The following is a 16,803-nucleotide window of genomic DNA, read 5'->3' as shown; positions in this document are numbered from 1 at the left end:
TTATTATTTTGAGACAGAGGGTCTCACTCTGTTGCCTAGGCTGGAGTGCAGTAGCATGATGATGGCTCACTGCAGACTCAACCTCCAGGGCTCAAATGATCCTCCCACCTCAGCCTCCCAAGTAGCTGGGACCACAGGCGTGCACCACCATGCCTGGCTAATTTTTTGATTTTTTGTAGCTCGGGGTCTTCCTGTGTTGCCCAGGCTGGTCTCAAATTCATGGGCTCAAGTGATCCTCCTGCCTCGGCCTCCCAAAGTTCTAGGACTACAGGCGGGAGCCACAGCACCTGGCCAATTTTCTTAATATTCTTCACCCAGATAGGAAAATTTTACTTTCTCTTTTTCTTTGTACTGATTTCTCTTTCCTTATAGAATGTTTTTTCCTCTCTTCCTGCCCAGGTATGTCCCTTACTTCCTTTACATCTGGCCCCAGCTTGCTTCCTTTTAACGCAAATTTCTGTTTCCTTCCTCTTTCATCCTTACATGAAACAGCTGATGGCCCAGGTATTCATTCCTGAAACATTCGAGGAGTAACTTGGAGTGTTAATTTTTCTTTTTTTTTGAGATGGAGTCTCGCTGTCGCCCAGACTGGAGTGCAGTGGTGCGATCTCAGCTCACTGCAACCTCCACCTCCTGGGTTCAAGCAATTCTCTTGCCTCAGCCTCCCGAGTAGCTGGGACTACAGGCGTGTGCTACCATGCCCAGCTAATTTTTGTATTTTTAGTAGAGACGGTGTTTTACCATATTGGCCAGGCTGGTCTCGAACTCCTGACCTCAGGTGGTCCACCTGCCTCAGCCTCCCAAAGTGCTGGGATTACAGGCATGAGCCACCGCGCCCAACCAGTAATGTACTTTAGATTGACAAATTGTTTGGAATCTTAAAATCAGTCATTAAATTTAGAGAGTTTTGACATAGACCAAAGAGGGTTCCAAAACAAATTAGTCCCCCCTTTTCTTGTAGAAGAAGTTTATAATAAGCTTTAGATGTACCTTATGTCCAAAGGAAGCACTTGGTGTTTTATACAGTGTAGTATCAAAACATGGATAAGGGGCCAGGCGCGGTGGCTGACGCCTGTAATCCCAGCACTTTGGGGGGCCAAGGCGGGTGGATCATGAGGTCAGGAGATCGAGACCATCCTGGCTAACACGGTGAAACCCTATGTCTACTAAAAATACGAAAAAATTAGCTGGGCGTGGTGGTGAGCACCTGTAGTCCCAGCTACTTGGGAGGCTGAGGCAGGAGAATGGCGTGAATCCAGGAGGCAGGATTTATTGGCTTAATGTTCTCTTCAGAGCTCTTGATATTCACGTAGCATAATTATTAAAAACATGGACTCTGATGCCAAACTTTCTTGAGTTTAGCTTGGAGAGACTATTTAACCTTGCTCTGTGTCAGTGTCCTCATCTTAATGGGGTTGTGGTGGTGAAGACTTTTTATTTATTTATATAACTGTGAGGAATATACACATTCATATGCACATACATGTATTTATGTATGTATATATGAAACTGACCCCATAGTCCCATAGAATTTTTTTGGGATAAACATAGAAATTGACCCTTCTTGTGCTGGATTAGTCAGCACATATACTAAAACTGGAACAACAACAGAAAAAGAAACTGACCTTCTGGTCTTAAACTTGACACTTACACTTGTTTTATTTTATTTTATTTATTTATTATTATTATTATTATTATTTTTTATTTATTTAACTTTTCTTAGATGGAGTCTCACTGTGTTGCCCAGGCTGGAGTACAGTGGTGCCACCTTGGCTGACTGCAGCCTCTGGCTCCCAGATTCAAGTGATTCTCCTGCCTCAGCCTCCCGAATAGCTGGGACTACAGGTGTGCATCACCACACCCAGCTAATTTTTTTTTTTTTGTATTTTTTTTAGTAGAGACAGGGGTTCACCATGTTGGCCAGGCTGGTCTCGAACTCCTGACTTCAGGTGATCCACATGCCTCAGCCTCCCAAAGTGCTGGGATTACAGGTGTGAGCCACCATGCCTGGCCACATTTGTTTTATCTGAGTTCTTTCCTCAAAAAACTACCTTTAGACCTCTCAAAAAAATTATCAAAGAACCGAAACTCACCAGGTCACCACATCCAGACAATGAGATTCGGGGACCCCTCATTCATCATAATTGCTGCCTTGCTCCTCCCTAGTTCTTGTTCTATTTTTTTTTTTTTTTCAGATGGAGTCTCACTCTTGTTGCTCAGGCTAGAGTGCAATGGTGCGATCTCAGCTCACTGCAACCTCTGCCTCCCAGTTTCAAGCGATTCTCCTGCCTCAGCCTCTTGAGTAGCTGGGAATACAGGTGCTGCCACACCCAGCTAATTTTTTTATTTTTAGTAAAGACAGGGTTTCACTATGTTGGCCAGGCTGGTCTTGAACTCCTGACCTCAGGTGATGTGCCTGCCTTAGCCTCCCAAAAGTGCTGTTATTACAGGCATGAGCCACCGTGCCCAGCCTCTCGTTTTCTTATACACTGTTGCATTTCTTTTCTGCTACATAAACCCCTAGTTACAGTCAGTCGGGGAGTTGGATTTGAGACTAAGCTCCCAATTCCTCTGCTGCAGCACCCAGTTAAAGCCTTCTTCCTTGGCAGTAATCGTGGTTTCAGTGATTGGCTTTCTGTGCAGAGAGCAGCAGGACCTAGACCGAACCCCTGGTGTTTTGGTAACACATACAGTCTCATGCAGAGCATTTAGAATAGTCTAAGGACATGGTAAGCACTATACATGTTAATTATTACTTATCTTTACAAATCAACCTTAATATTGTCCTGGCACGGTAGCTCACGCCTGTAATCCCAGCACTTTCGGAGGCTGAGGTGGGTGGATGCCTTGCGGCCAGGAGTTCGAGACCAGCCTGGTCAACATGGCGAAACCCCATCTCTACTAAAAATACAAAAATTAGCTGGGCCTGGTGGCAGGTGCCTGTAATCCCAGCTACTTGGGAGGCTGAGGCAGGAGAATCACTTGAACCTGGGAGGCAGAGGTTGCAATGAGCCAAGATCGGTCCACTGCACTCCATCCTGGGTGACAGAATGAGGCTTCATCTCAAAAAAAAACAAATCAACTTTAATATCGTTCCTTAAATACTTACCAGTTCTGATTCATGGATCTTTTATCATGAAAGAGTATTACAATTTATTTAAAATGTTTATATCATAATTGCATAAATTTTTTGTTCTTTTTATAAATAGGTTTCTTGACCTATAAACAGAGCTGTTTGCTCAAGAGAAGAAACTTCCGGCCAGGCACGGTGGCTCATGCCTGTTATCCCAGCACTTTGGGAAGCTGAGCCAGGCAGATCACCTGAGGTCAGGAGTTTGAGACCAGCTTGGCCAACATGGCTAAACCCCATCTCTACTAAAAATACAAAATTAGCTAGGCATGGTGGCACGTGCCTGTAATCCCAGCTACTTGGGAGGCTGAGGCAGGAGAATCACTTGAACCTGGGAGGTGGAGATTGCAGTGAGCCAAGGTTGTGCCACTGCACTCCATCCTGGGTGACAGAGGGAGACTCTGTCTAAAAAAAAAAAAAAAAAAGAAATGAAAAGAAACTTCCAATTTTCCAATTTGTTTAGATCCAGGAATAGACCAATTTGAAAAATCTTAAATAATATTAACTACTCAGGCCATAGTATTCTTCATAAAATGGCTGTAAGAGGCAGCAATACTAAGAGAAACATGAATTTATGAACATAAGTCCTGCTTTTTTCCCCCTCAGTTTGATTTAAATTTAATATCCTCCCACAATGGAAAATGATTTACAATAAAGGGATAAACTGGAAAGAATAAGAAAATGGAAACAAGATGTCATTTCTTTTTACTACCCAACAGATTTACCATATGTTTTAAAATGATGTTTGGCCATCTACAGTAAATGAAACAAAATGCTTTTTAAAATAATGTAACACTTTATTTTTACTACCAAACTCTCCCTCTCTTGTGAAATATCCATCTTACTAAGCAAAGGTTTATTTAAGCTCCACTTAACATCTATGTTGTTTTTAGCTCATTTCCTTTTAAAAAAAGCAATTGGTGAGTTTATTTCCCAGTTTAGCTGTTATAATAAAATATAAAAGGCATTTCTGTTTTGGCCTCTAGTATAGCATTATTGAAAGCTACAAAACTCAACAGCAAAATATAGGACAGTGTAAAATTAGAAACGGCTGGTGTTTCTTTAGCAGCAGTTGCTGCCCTTGCAGTTGTTTTCCCCTCTTGCCACCAGCACAAATCTGAAAGTCACCTCTGTGTACCAGACAACAAACCCCAAGTGTGTTTTTTAAATAACAGCTTTATTATTCACATAGCATAGACTTCACCCTTTCAAAGTACACAATTCGGTGGGTTTTAGTATATTCACAAAGTTGGGTAATCATTACCATTGTCCATTGAGAATGTTTTCTTCTCTCCAAAAAAACAAAAAACCCCAAAAACTCCATAGCCTTTAGCATTCATTCCCCATTCCTTCATTCCCCCAGGACCTGACAATCACTAATCTACATTCTGTCTCCGTGGACTTGCCTATTCCAGACATTTCATAAAAATGGAATCATAATTATGGGGCCTTTGTGACTGGCTTCTTTTGCTGCTGCTGCTGCTTTTTTTTCTTTTTCTTTTTTGTTTTCTTTTCTTTTAGAGACAGGGTCTTCCTATGTTGCCCAGGCTAGTTTCAAACGCCTGAGCTCGAGGTGCCGTTCGGCGTCCAGCCCTCCTATTCCGCCGCCACCGTTCCACGGCCCTCCCGTACCGCCGAAGTGCGTGGTGCTCGGCGGAGGGGCCGGGCCTGCATTCTGTCCTCCTCTTCTGGCTGCCGGTAGGACCTTTCTCTCGCAGCTGCTGGGGCCCCGTGTCATCGCCAAGGCAGAGCACGATGCCCTGGAAGGAGGGAAGTGATGGAATTAAACCACCCCCAATAATTGGAAGATTTGGAACCTCACTGAAAATTGGTATTGGTGGATTGCTAAATGTTGGGACATCTACTTTCTTCAATGTATTAACCAATAGTCAGGCTTCAGCAGAAAACTTCCCATTCGGCACCATTGATCCTAATGAGAGCAGGGTACTTGTACCAGATGAAAGGTTTGACTTTCTTTGCCAGTACCACAAACCAGCAACCAAAATTCCTACCTTTCTAAATGCAGTGGATATTGCTGGCCTTGTGAAAGGAGCTCATGATGGGCAGGGCCTGGGGAATGCTTTTTTTTTTTTTTTTAATCCCATATTAATGTCTGTGATGGCATCTTTCATCTAACACGTGCTTTTGAAGATGGTGATATCACACATGTTGAAGGAAGTGTAGATCCTATTGGAATCACAGAAATAATACATGAAGAGCTTCAGCCTAAAGAGGAGATGATTGGGTCCATTACAGATAAACTAGAAAAGGTGGCTGTGAGAGGAGGAGATAAAAAACTAAAACCTCTTTGGGAGGCCGAGGTGGGTGGATCACAAGGTCAGGAGTTCGAGACCAGCCTGGCCAATATGGTGAAACTCTGTCTCTACTAAAAATACAAAAATTAGCCAAGCATGGTGGCATGCTCCTGTAATCCCAGCTACTCAGGAGGCTGAGGCAGGAGAATTGCTTGAATCCAGGAGGCGGAGGTGGCAGTGAGCCGAGATTGCGCCACTGCCCTGTAGCCTGAGTGGCAGAGTGAGACTCTGTCTCAAAAAAAACAAAAAACAAAAAAAACAAATGGTTGATAAAAATAAAAGAGTGGGTGGACAAGTATGACCCAGGTGCCTTTGTCATTCCTTTTAGTGGGGCCTTGGCAAGAATTGAGTGCTGAGGAGAGACAGAAGTAACTGGAAGCGAACACGACACAAAGTGCTTTGCCAAAGATTATTAAGGCTGGGTTTGCAGCACTCCAACTAGAATACTTTTTCACTGCAGGCCCAGATGAAGTGCGTGCATGGACCATCAGGAAAGGAACTAAGGATCCTCAGGCTGCAAGGAAAAATTCACACAGATTTTGAAAAGGGACTCATTATGGCTGAAGTAATGAAATATGAAGATTTTAGATGGGAAGGTTCTGAAAATGCAGTCAAGGCTGCTGGAAAGTACAGACAACAAAGCAGAAATTATATTGTCGAAGATGGAGATATTATCTTCTTCAAATTTAACACAACTCAACAACCGAAGAAGAAAGATAATGCATGTTTTACAGTAATCCAGATGTCTGCACTCAATAAAACACTTGGAAAAAAACAAAAACAAACTCCTGGGCTCAAGCAATCCTCCTGCCTCAGCCTCCCAAAGTGCTGGGATTACAGGCACGAGCCACTATGCCAGGCCAGCTTTTTTCACTTAGCTTAATGCTTTCAAGGTTTATTTATGTTGCAGAATGTATCAGTACTTCATTCCTTTTTATGGTCAAATAATATTCCATTGTATGGATATACCACATTTTGTTTAATCATTCACCAGATGATGGACATTTAGATTATTCTTGTGTTGATTATTATGAACAATGCTATTATTAACATTTATGTACAATTTTTTGTGTGGATATATGTTTTTATTTTTCATGAATATATGTATAAGTAATGAAGTTGCTGGGTCATATGATAACCTTTTGAGGAACTGCCAGACTATTTTCCAAAGTGGCTACACCATTTAGCATTCCCAGTTGCAGTGCATGAGAGTGCCGATTTTTCCACATTCTAACACTTGTTATCTATCTTTTTGATTATAACCATTCTAGCGGGAATGATGTAGTATCTTATTTTGATTTTGATTTGCATTTCTCTGATGGCTAATGACATTGAGCATCTTTTCATGTGCTCATTGTCCATTTGCATATCTTCTTTGGAAAAATGTCTTTTCAGATGCATTTTTAAAAAAAATTATGGGTTTTATCTTAATTGGGTCATAAGAGTTTTTTAGAATATATTCTGAATACAAGTCCCATTTCAGATATATGATTTGCAAGTATTTTCTCTCATTCTGTGGGTACTTGCACTTTCTTGATGGTATTTTTCGAAGCACTAAAATTTTTAGTTTTCATGAATCCCAGTTTATCTATTTCTTTGGTTGCTTGTGCTTTTAACGTTGTGTCTAAGAAACCATTCTCTAACCCAAGAAAATTTACTTTGGGGGGTCATGGTGGCTCACACCTGTAATCTCAGCACTTTTGGGAGGCTGAGACTTGAGACCAGGAGTTGAAGATTAGCCTGGGCAAAATAGTCAGACCCTGTCTCAAAAAAAAAAAAAAAATTTAAAAGTAGCCAGGCATGGTGGCGTATTTCTGTGGTCCCAGCTACTCAGGAGGCTGAGGTGGGCGGATTGCTTGAGCCCAGGAGGTGGAGGCTATAGTGAACCATGTTCACACCTCTGCACTCCAGCCTGGGTGAGAGTGGGACCCTGTCTCCAAAAACAAATAAATAAAATTTTAAATTTACTTATATATTTTTTTCTATAAGTTGTACAGTTTTACTTCTTACATTTTGAGTTAATTTTTATGTATGGTGTGACATAAGAGTCCAAATTAATTTTTTTACGATTCACTTGTCCCAGCACCATATATTGAAAGGCTCTTTCTAACTGAATTTTCTTGGCATCTTTGTCAAAAATCAGTTGACCATGAATGTAAGGGTTTATTTCTGGACTCTAAGTCTATTGCATTGATCTATGTGAATGTTGAATGTTCTTATACCAGTACCACACTGTCCTGATTGGTGTAGCTTTGTGCTTGATATGGTTAGGCTTTGTGTCCCCACCCAAATCTTATCTTGAATTGTAATCCCCATAATCACCATAATCCCCATGTGTCGAGGGAGAGACCAGGTGGAAGTAATTGAATCGTGGAGGCGGTTCCCCATGCTATTCTCGTGACAGTGAGTTCTCATAATAGATCTGATTATTTTATAAGGGGCTCTTTCCCCTTTCTCTTGGCACTTCTTCCTGCTGCCTTGTGAAGAAGGTGCCTTGCTTCCCCTTCACCTTGATTGTAAGTTTCCTGAGGCCTCCCCAGCCATGCTGAACTGTGAGTCAATTAAACCTCTTTCCTTTATACATTACCTAGTCTCAGGAAGTTATTTATAGCAGTATGAAACCGGACTAATACAGTGCTGTTTTGAAATCAGGAAGTGCCAGTCCTTCAACTTTGTTCTTTCTCAAGGTTGTTTTGGCTATTTTGTGTCCCTTGTATTTCTTTCACTATTTTTCTCCCTTTTGTAGTTTTAACTGACCATTTTATATGACTTCATTTTTTCTCACCTTTTTATTTTTTTATTTTTTTCATAGCCTATTCATTGTACTACTTCTTTTTTTTTTTTTTTTTTTTTTTTTTTTTTTTACTTTTTAACAGCTTTTTTCAGTGGTTGCTCTAGGTTCCCTTGTTGTTTCTGTTTTTGTTTTTTTTTAGAGACAGGGTCTCACTGTGATACCCAGGCCTGAGTGCAGAGGTGTGAACATGGTTCACTGCAGCCTCTACCTCCTGGGCTCAAGCAATCCTCCCACCTCAGCCTCCCAGATAGGTGGGATTACAGGCACAAGCCACCACACCACTCTAATTTTGTTGTAGTAGTTTTTGGTAGAGAGTCTCACCATGTTGCCCAGTCTGGTCCCAAATTCCTGGAGTCAAGCAATTATCCCACCTCAGCTTCCCAAAGTGTTGGGATTACAGGCATGAGCCACCATGCCTGGCCAACTCTTGTATTTTAATCTGAATTTTAGGATCAGCTTGACAATCTGTGCAAGAAAGAGAACTGGGGTTTTGATAGTATTGCCTTGAGGCTGGGCACGGTGGCTCATGCCTGTAATCCTAGCACTTTCGGAGGGCAAGGTGGGTGGATCACCTGAGGTCAGAAGTTTGAGACCAGCCCAGGCAACATGGTGAAACTCTATCATTACTAAAAATGCAAAAATTAGCTGGATGTGGTGGCACATGCCTGTAATCCCAGCTACTCGGGAGGCTAAGGCACTGGAATCGCTTGAACCCAGGAGGCAGAGGTTGCAGTGAGCCGAGATGGCACCACTGCACTCCAGCCAAGGCATCAGAGCGAGATTCCGTCTTAAAAAAATAAAAAGTCACACTCTACCCCATAAATAAGTGCAATTATTATGTGTCAAAAAATCATATAAGAACTAATAAACAAGTACAGCAATGTTGTAGGGTACAAGATCAATAAACAAAAATCACTCATATTTCTGGCCTGGTGTAGTGGCTAGGCTCAGTGGTACAAGCCCGGGAGTTTGAGACCAGCCTGGCCAGCATGGTGAAACCCCGTCTCTACTAAAAATACAAAAAATTGGCCGGGCGTGGTGGCACATGTCTGTAATCTCAGCTATTCAGGAGGCTGAGGCATGAGAATCACTTGAACCTGGGAGGTGGAGGTTGCAGTGAGCCAAGGTCACGCCACTGCATTCCAGCCTGGGCAATGGAGTGAGACTCTGTCTCAAAAAAAAAAAAAAAATGTTCATGTAGTACGTGTATCAAAACATCATATTGAGGCTGGGTGCAGTGGCTCACGCCTGTAATCCTAGCACTTTGGGAGGCTGAGGCAGGTGAATCACTTGAGGTCAGGAGTTAAAGACCAGCCTGGTCAGCACAGTGAAACCCCATCTCTACTAAAAAAAAAAAAAAAAAAAAAAAAAAAAGAAATTGGCAGCATGAGGCGGGGAGGAGGAGTGGGGGTGTTGTTAAAAAAAAAATACTGGTCTGCTTCAACCCAAGAGGAATCAGAAGATCAAAAGCAGTTTGGGAAAGCCAGAACCATCAGGGACGGAGGGAGAAGGAAAATTCAGGGGGTGGGGGGTTCTGTTTGGCAACTGGGGTGAAGGGATTGCTTTCTCCCAGCTGCGATTCCCCCAGCCCCTCCGGTCAGGCAGGAAGGTAACAGCCTATTTCACTGCAGGCCCAGATGAAGTACGTGCATGGACCATCCTTGAACTCCTGGGTGTAAGAGATCCTTCTACCTCAACTTCCCAAGTAGTTAGGACTACAGGTGTGTGTGCCACCATGCCCAGGGAAGTTTTTTTATTTCTGGGGGTTAGGGGAGCTGTCTCGCTATGTTGCCCTGGCTGGTCCTAAATTCCTGGGCTCAAGGAATCCTTCCACTCAGCCTCCCCAGTGGCTAGATTACAGGCATAAGCCACTATGGCCAGCCCTCCTGTAATACTTTTAAATCATCTCTAGATTAAGCCTGGCTAATTTTTGTTTATTATGGCTTATTGTTGTTGTTGTTGTTTTGTAGAGATCGAATTTCCCCATGTTGCCCAGGCTGGTCTGGAACTCCTAGGCTCAGGCGATCCTCCCTCCTCGGCCTCCCAAAGTGTTGGGCTTATAGGCATGAGCCACTGTACCCGGCCTAGCAGTAGTATTTTAAATAAATATGCTTTTGGCCAGGTATGGTGGCTCACACCTGTAATCATAGCACTTTGGAGGCTGAGGTGGGAGGACTGCTTGGGCCTGGGAGGTTGAGGCTGCAGTAAGCTGAGATCACACCACTGAATTCCAGCTGGGTGGCAGAGCAAGACACTGTCTCAAAAACTGTATATATATAACTAAAGATTTCATATATATATATGAGAGAGAACATATATATATGCTTTAGATTTTCATATTTTCTCTAGCACCACAGACTGCTAAATAATCATAGTCAATTAATGGAAATGAACTTATATTATTGCTCATTGAGTTATGCCTAATGCTAAATGATGAGTTAATGGGTGCAGTACACCAACATGGCACATGTATACATATGTAACAAACCTGCACATTGTGCACATGTACCCTAAAAAATTATAATAATAATAATAAAAGAATGTTCAGAAAAAAAAAAATGTAAAATTATCTTGTTCATCCTAAATCCCATTTTTCAGTAGTAACTACTGTGAACACTTTTTGGGAGGGGGGAGGGGACAGGGTCTCACTCTGTCACCCAAGCTGGAATGCAGTGGCACGATCTTGGCTCACTGCAGCCTCCGCCTCCTGGGTTCAAGAGATTCTTGTACCTCAGCCTCCCAAGTAGCTGGGATTACAGGCGTGTGCTACCATGCCCAGCTAATTTTTTTTTTTTTTTTTTGTATTTTTTTGTAGAGACAGGATTTCGCAGTGTTGGCTAGGCTGGTCTCAAACTCCTGACCGCAAGCGATCCACCCACCTTGGCCTCCCAAAGTGCTGGGATTATAGGCGTGAGCCACTGTGCCTGGCCCTGTTAACAGTTATGTGTGTTACCTTCCATATCTTTATCTATGTGTATACAAACTGTCCTCTGTAACCCATTTTGTACATATTTTTTATTATATAATTTATTTTTTAAAAAATTCTTTTGTAGAATACTTTTTCACACTAAAGATTCTCACAGTGGGAAAATAACAATTTATTACTTATAGTTTTATATTTGTGGACAGATTGTTTTAGAACAAGTAAAACACATTTGAAAATGAAGTCTCAGTTTGGAATCTGTAATATTTTGATGCATCTACAAGGAGGACCTAGTCCTTAAATGGAACTTCTGTATATTCAGAAGCTCTTTAAGCTTTTCTTCACAGGATTTAGAAATTCATAATGTGAGAAATCAGCATTTCCTAATTTTAAACTTTCCCTAGTATATGTAGTCATCAGTAGCTGGTATCTACTGAACAGAGGGAAGTTTTGGAAAATTAAACACTGGCTAATTTTCTGCAAAGTTTTTATTCATAGATTAACAGTATTTCCCTTTGTCCATTTCTCCCAGGGCAAATATAGAAGCAGTTTGGTCATGTACTGGCAGTAATAAAGCTGGATTCTCTTTAAGAGATTGATCAGGTCGGGTGCGGTGGCTCATGCCTGTAATCCCAGCACTTTGGTAGGCCAAGGCAGGCAGATCACTTGAGGCCAGGAGTTAAAAGACCAGGCTGGCCAACATGGTGGAACCTCATCTCTACTAAAAATACAAAAATTAGCCAGGTGTGGTGGCAGTTGCCTGTAATCCCAGCTATTTGAGAGGCTGAGGCAGGAGAATTGCTTGAACGTGGGAGGAAGATGTTACAGTGAGCCAAGATCGCGCCACTGCACTCCAGCCTTGGTGACAGAGCGAGACTCAGTCTCAAAAAAAAAAAAAAAAGGTGGGGGGAAGTCATACGTTTGCATCTGTAATGTCGATGTATCATGGACTCTGCCCTAGACTAGACTAGTGTCATCCAGTGCAGCAGCTGCTAGCCACAGGTAGCTATTGAAAACTTGAGGGTGGGCGTGGTGGCTCATGCCTATTATCTCAGCACTTTGGGAGGCTGAGGCAGGAGGATCACTTAAGCCCAGGAGTTCAAGATCAGGTTGGGTAACATAGCCAGATCCCATCTCTGCAAAAAATTTTAAAATTAGCCAGGTGTGGTGGCATGCACCTGTAGTTCCAGCTACTTGGAAGGATGAGGCGGCAGGATCATCTGAGCCTGGGAAGATCGAGGCTGCAGTGAGCCATGATGGCACCACAACACTCCAGCCTGAGTGATAGAGTGAGACGCTGTCTTAAAAAACAATCACAAACAAACAAACAAAACCATAAAACAAAACCATGAAATGTGGCTGATCTGGATTGAATTATGCTGTAAATGTAAAATACACATCAGATTTCTAAGACGTAGAACATAAAAGAGAATGTAAAATATCTCACCAGTAATTTTTTAATTGATCACATGTTGCAGTGGTAATATTTAGGGGTATATTGTGTTAAATAAAGCATGTTATTAAATTAATTTTAGCTGGGCATGGTGGCACATGCTTGTAGTCCCAGCTGCTGGGGAGGCTGAGGTATTTTTTAAAGTGAGTGTTGGCCATAATCCCAGCACTTTGGGAGGCCGAGGAGGGTAGATCACCTGAGGTCAGGAGTTCGAGACCAGCCTGACCAACATGGTGAAACCCTGTCTCTACTAAAAATACAAAAATTCGCCAGTCATGGTGGCACGTGCCTGTAATCCCAGCTGCTCCAGAAGCTGAGGCAGGAGAATCGCTTGAACCCAGGAGGCGGAGGTTGCAGTGAGCAGAGATCGCACCATTGCACTCCAGCCTGGGCAACATGAGTGAAACTCCATCTAAACAAACAAACAGAGTGTTAAGGATTGCTAGAGCCCAGGAGTTCAAGGTCCAGTGAGCTATCATCATGCCACTCACTGTACTGCAGCCTGGGCAACAGAGCAAGACACTGTCTCTTTAAAAAAAAAAACAAAAAACTATGTTGCTCAGGCTGGAGTGCAGTAGCTATTCACAGTTCACAGGCACAATCATGGCATGTTACAGGCTGGAACTCCTAGGCTCAAGTGATCCTTCTCTTCAGACTCCCAAATAGTTGGGACTACAAGCCCTTGTTAGCATGCCTGAATTTTTTTTTTTTTTTTTGAGATGGAGTCTCACTCTGTCACCCAGGCTGGAGTGCAGTGGTGCAATCTCAGCTCGTTGCAACTTCTGCCTCCTGGATTCAAGCGATTCTCCTGCCTCAGCATCCCCAGTAGCTAGGATTACAGGCACGTGCCACCACACCTGGTTAATTTTTGTATTTTTAGTAGAGATGGGGTTTCACTATGTTGGCCAGGCTGGCTGGTCTCGAACTCCTGAGCTCATGATCTGCCTGCCTCAGCCTCCCAAAATGCTGGAATTACAGGCATGAGCCACCACGCCCGGCCAAGCCTGAGTTTTTAAAAAGACCTGGGTGTTTATCTGGGATGTGAACCTCTGTTTCCTTTTACTATTTTTAATGTGACTGCTAAAAATTTTAAACTACACGTATAGCTCACATTATATTTCCGTCGGACCTCGCTGCTCTGAACTAACAGATGAGGACAATAACACTGGCTTTAAAAATTACATAATATGGCCCGGCACAGTGGCTCAAGCCTGTAAGCCCAGGAATTTAGGGGAACTTGGCCGGGCACTGTGGCTCACGCGTGTAATCCCAGCACTTTGAGAGGCCAAGGCAGGCAGATCACTTGATGTCAGCAGTTCAAAACCAGCCTGGCCAATATGGTGAAACCCCGTCTACTAAAAATACAAAACAATTAACTGGGCCTGGTGGTGGACGCCTGTAATCCCAGCTACTTGGGAGGCTGAGGCAGGAGAATCACTTGAACCCGGGAGGTGGAGGTTGCAGAGAGCCGAGACTGCGCCACTGCACTCCAGCCTGGGTGACAGAGCAAGACTCTGTCTCAATAAATAAATAAATAAATAAGGGAACTTGGAATGGGAGCCATGCGGGAGTAGTGCTGGGTACGAGGCCTGTGTGTCTTGTTCCAGGGCTATCTTGAGTCACGGTCCACCTGCGTGGGCTGCTGTCATCTCAACAATGGCCAGGTTGTAGATTAACTGCCTTGAGGTAATCTCTGGAATTTAGCAGTTGGGTCTTCATGCTTGATATGTTTCAAAATTAGCCCCTGGAATTTCTAAATAAGTGCATAATTAGATAAGCGAGCACTGTGCACAAGAGTATCTATCTGGTGGGAAGGGAGCGAAACAAAGAGCTTTATTTATTTATTTACTTATTTATTTTCGAGACAGAGTCTCACTCTGTTACCCAGGCTGGAGTGTAGTAGCATGATCTCTGCTTACTGCAAACTCCGCCTCCTGGGTTCAAGCGATTCTCCTGCCTCAGCCTCCTGAGTAGCTGGGATTACAGGCTTGCACCACCATGCCTGGCTAATTTTTGTATTTTTAGTAGAGATGGGGTTTCACCATGTTGGCCAGGTCTTGAACTCCTGGCCTCAAGTGATCCACCTGCCTTGGCCTCCCAAAGTGCTGGGATTACAGGCATGAGCCACCAGGCCCAGCCAACAAATAATTTCAAAGTATGTTTCAAGGCTAAATGTAAGAAAGGAAAAAAGTTTCAAAATGCATTTTGAAGCTGAGCTACTTGGTTACGTATTGCTTTTATTTCTGTAGGATAGATTTCCCAAACAGACTGCTAGCTCAAATGTTATTTTCCAAATTGGCTGTAGCAATTTATATTCCCACCAGCATGTATGAGTGTCCTTTGTTTATGCTTTCAGTATAAGGTATGATTACTCTTTTTATTTGTTCATTTGAGACAGGGTTTCTTTTGCTGTTATCCAGGCTGGAATGCAGTGGCATGATCTCAGCTCACTATAACCTCCACTTCCTGGCTCAAGTGATCCTCCAGCCTCAGCCTCCCAAGTAGCTGGGACCACAGGCATGAGCCACCATGGCCAGCCCATTTTTGTATTTCTTGTAGAGATGGGGTTCACCATGTTGTCCAGCTGGTCTCGAACTCCTGAGCTCAAAGTTGTCTACCTCCCTTGGCCTCCCAAAGTGCTGAGATTACAGGCATGAGCCACCATGCCTGGCGCAGATATGGTTACTCTTTATAATTTTTGCCAGTTATTGAAAAGTGGAATCTCTTTTTTGTTTTAGTTTGCTTTTTCCTGAATAATGAGGCTGAGCAGTATCTTTTTATATTTTTATTAACTATTTGAATTTCCTCTTCTGCAATTTGCCTATTTGTAGCCTTTGTCCATTTTTCTATTTGTCATTAGTTTCTTTCTAATTAATTTGTAGAAACTATTTATATGTTACAGGCTTTCATTCATATGTGTTACAAATATTGTCCCAATCTATTGTTTTTTTCTTAATTTACGCTTTCACGATTGAAAAAACTTAACTTTCATATAGTCACTTTCCCTTATGATTCCTCTTAATCGAGTTCTCTTCATACACACCTCCTCACTTTTATTTTTATTATTTTATACTTAGATATCTAATGCATTTCAAGTTATATTATATTACATCATATGACATAGTAGCTGATTGCCCCAAATTTGCAATCAACTCTATATAATAGAATCTCTACTGCAATGCCTTAATCAAATAGGGGCCAGGCGAGGTGGCTCACGCCTATAATCCCAGCACTTTGGGAGGCCAAGGTGGGTGGATCACCTGAGGTCGGGGGTTCCAGACCAGCCTGACCAATATAGAGAAACCCCATCTCTACTAAAAATACAAAATTAGCCAGGCATGGTGTTGCATGCCTGTAATCCCAGCTACTTGGGAGGCTAAGACAGGAGAATCACTTGAACCCAAGAGGCAGAGGTTGCAGTGAGCCGAGATCATGCCATTGTATTCCAGCCTGGGCAACAAGAGTGAAACTCCATCTCAAAAAAAAAAAAAAAAAAAAATCAAATAGGGCTATTTTTTTGGTTTGTTTTTTCATGTAACAAGAAGAATAGAAGTAAAAGGTCAGGACAGGTGTGGTGGCTCCACCATGCCATCAAAGATCCAGGCATCATCTCCCTTTTGGTTCCACAATTCAGGGATTCTTCTTCTCTTTTGTTTCCTCCTTTTTTTTTTTTTTTTTTTTAAGATAGAGCCTCGCTCTGTTGCCCAGGCTGGAGTCCAGTGGTGCGATCTCTGCTCACTGCAACCTCTGCCTCCCGGGTTCAAGTGATCCTCCTGCTTCAGCCTCCCGAGTAGCTGGGATTACAAGTGCCTGTACCTCGCCTGGCTAATTTTTGTATTTTTAGTAGAGAGGGGGTTTTGCCATGTTGGTCAGGCTGGTCTCGAATTCTTGACCTCAAGTGATCTGCCCACCTTGGCCACCCAAAGTGCTGAGATTACAGGCGTGACCCACCACGCCCAGCCTATTATTTTCTTTTTCAGGCAAGCCAGTTTCTGTACTAAAAGGGTCACATTTACACGTTATGCGCAGGAAGAATATAGGGTGAAGGACACCCTTCTTTTCTTTTTATCAAGAAAACAATAGCTTTCCTGGAAGCTCTACCCATTAGACTTCTAATTATGTCTCACTGAGTGGGACATGGCCACTCTTATTTTCAAGAGAGTCCAGGGTGGTAAATAGATTTGTCTG

At 42.8% G+C, this 16,803-nt stretch overlaps 1 pseudogene; it reads left to right on the top strand.

The window, feature by feature from the left end:
* The first annotated feature begins 4,817 nt into the window (after positions 1-4,817).
* LOC129469764 (obg-like ATPase 1) overlaps positions 4,818-16,803 on the top strand; it is a 47,200-nt pseudogene continuing 35,214 nt past the window's right edge.

The sequence above is a fragment of the Symphalangus syndactylus genome, chromosome 20, assembly GCF_028878055.3.
Source record: "Symphalangus syndactylus isolate Jambi chromosome 20, NHGRI_mSymSyn1-v2.1_pri, whole genome shotgun sequence".
NCBI classification, from domain to species: domain Eukaryota; kingdom Metazoa; phylum Chordata; class Mammalia; order Primates; family Hylobatidae; genus Symphalangus; species Symphalangus syndactylus.
Note: the sequence above shows the minus strand (reverse complement) of the source record. Positions and strands in the feature narration are given on the sequence as shown.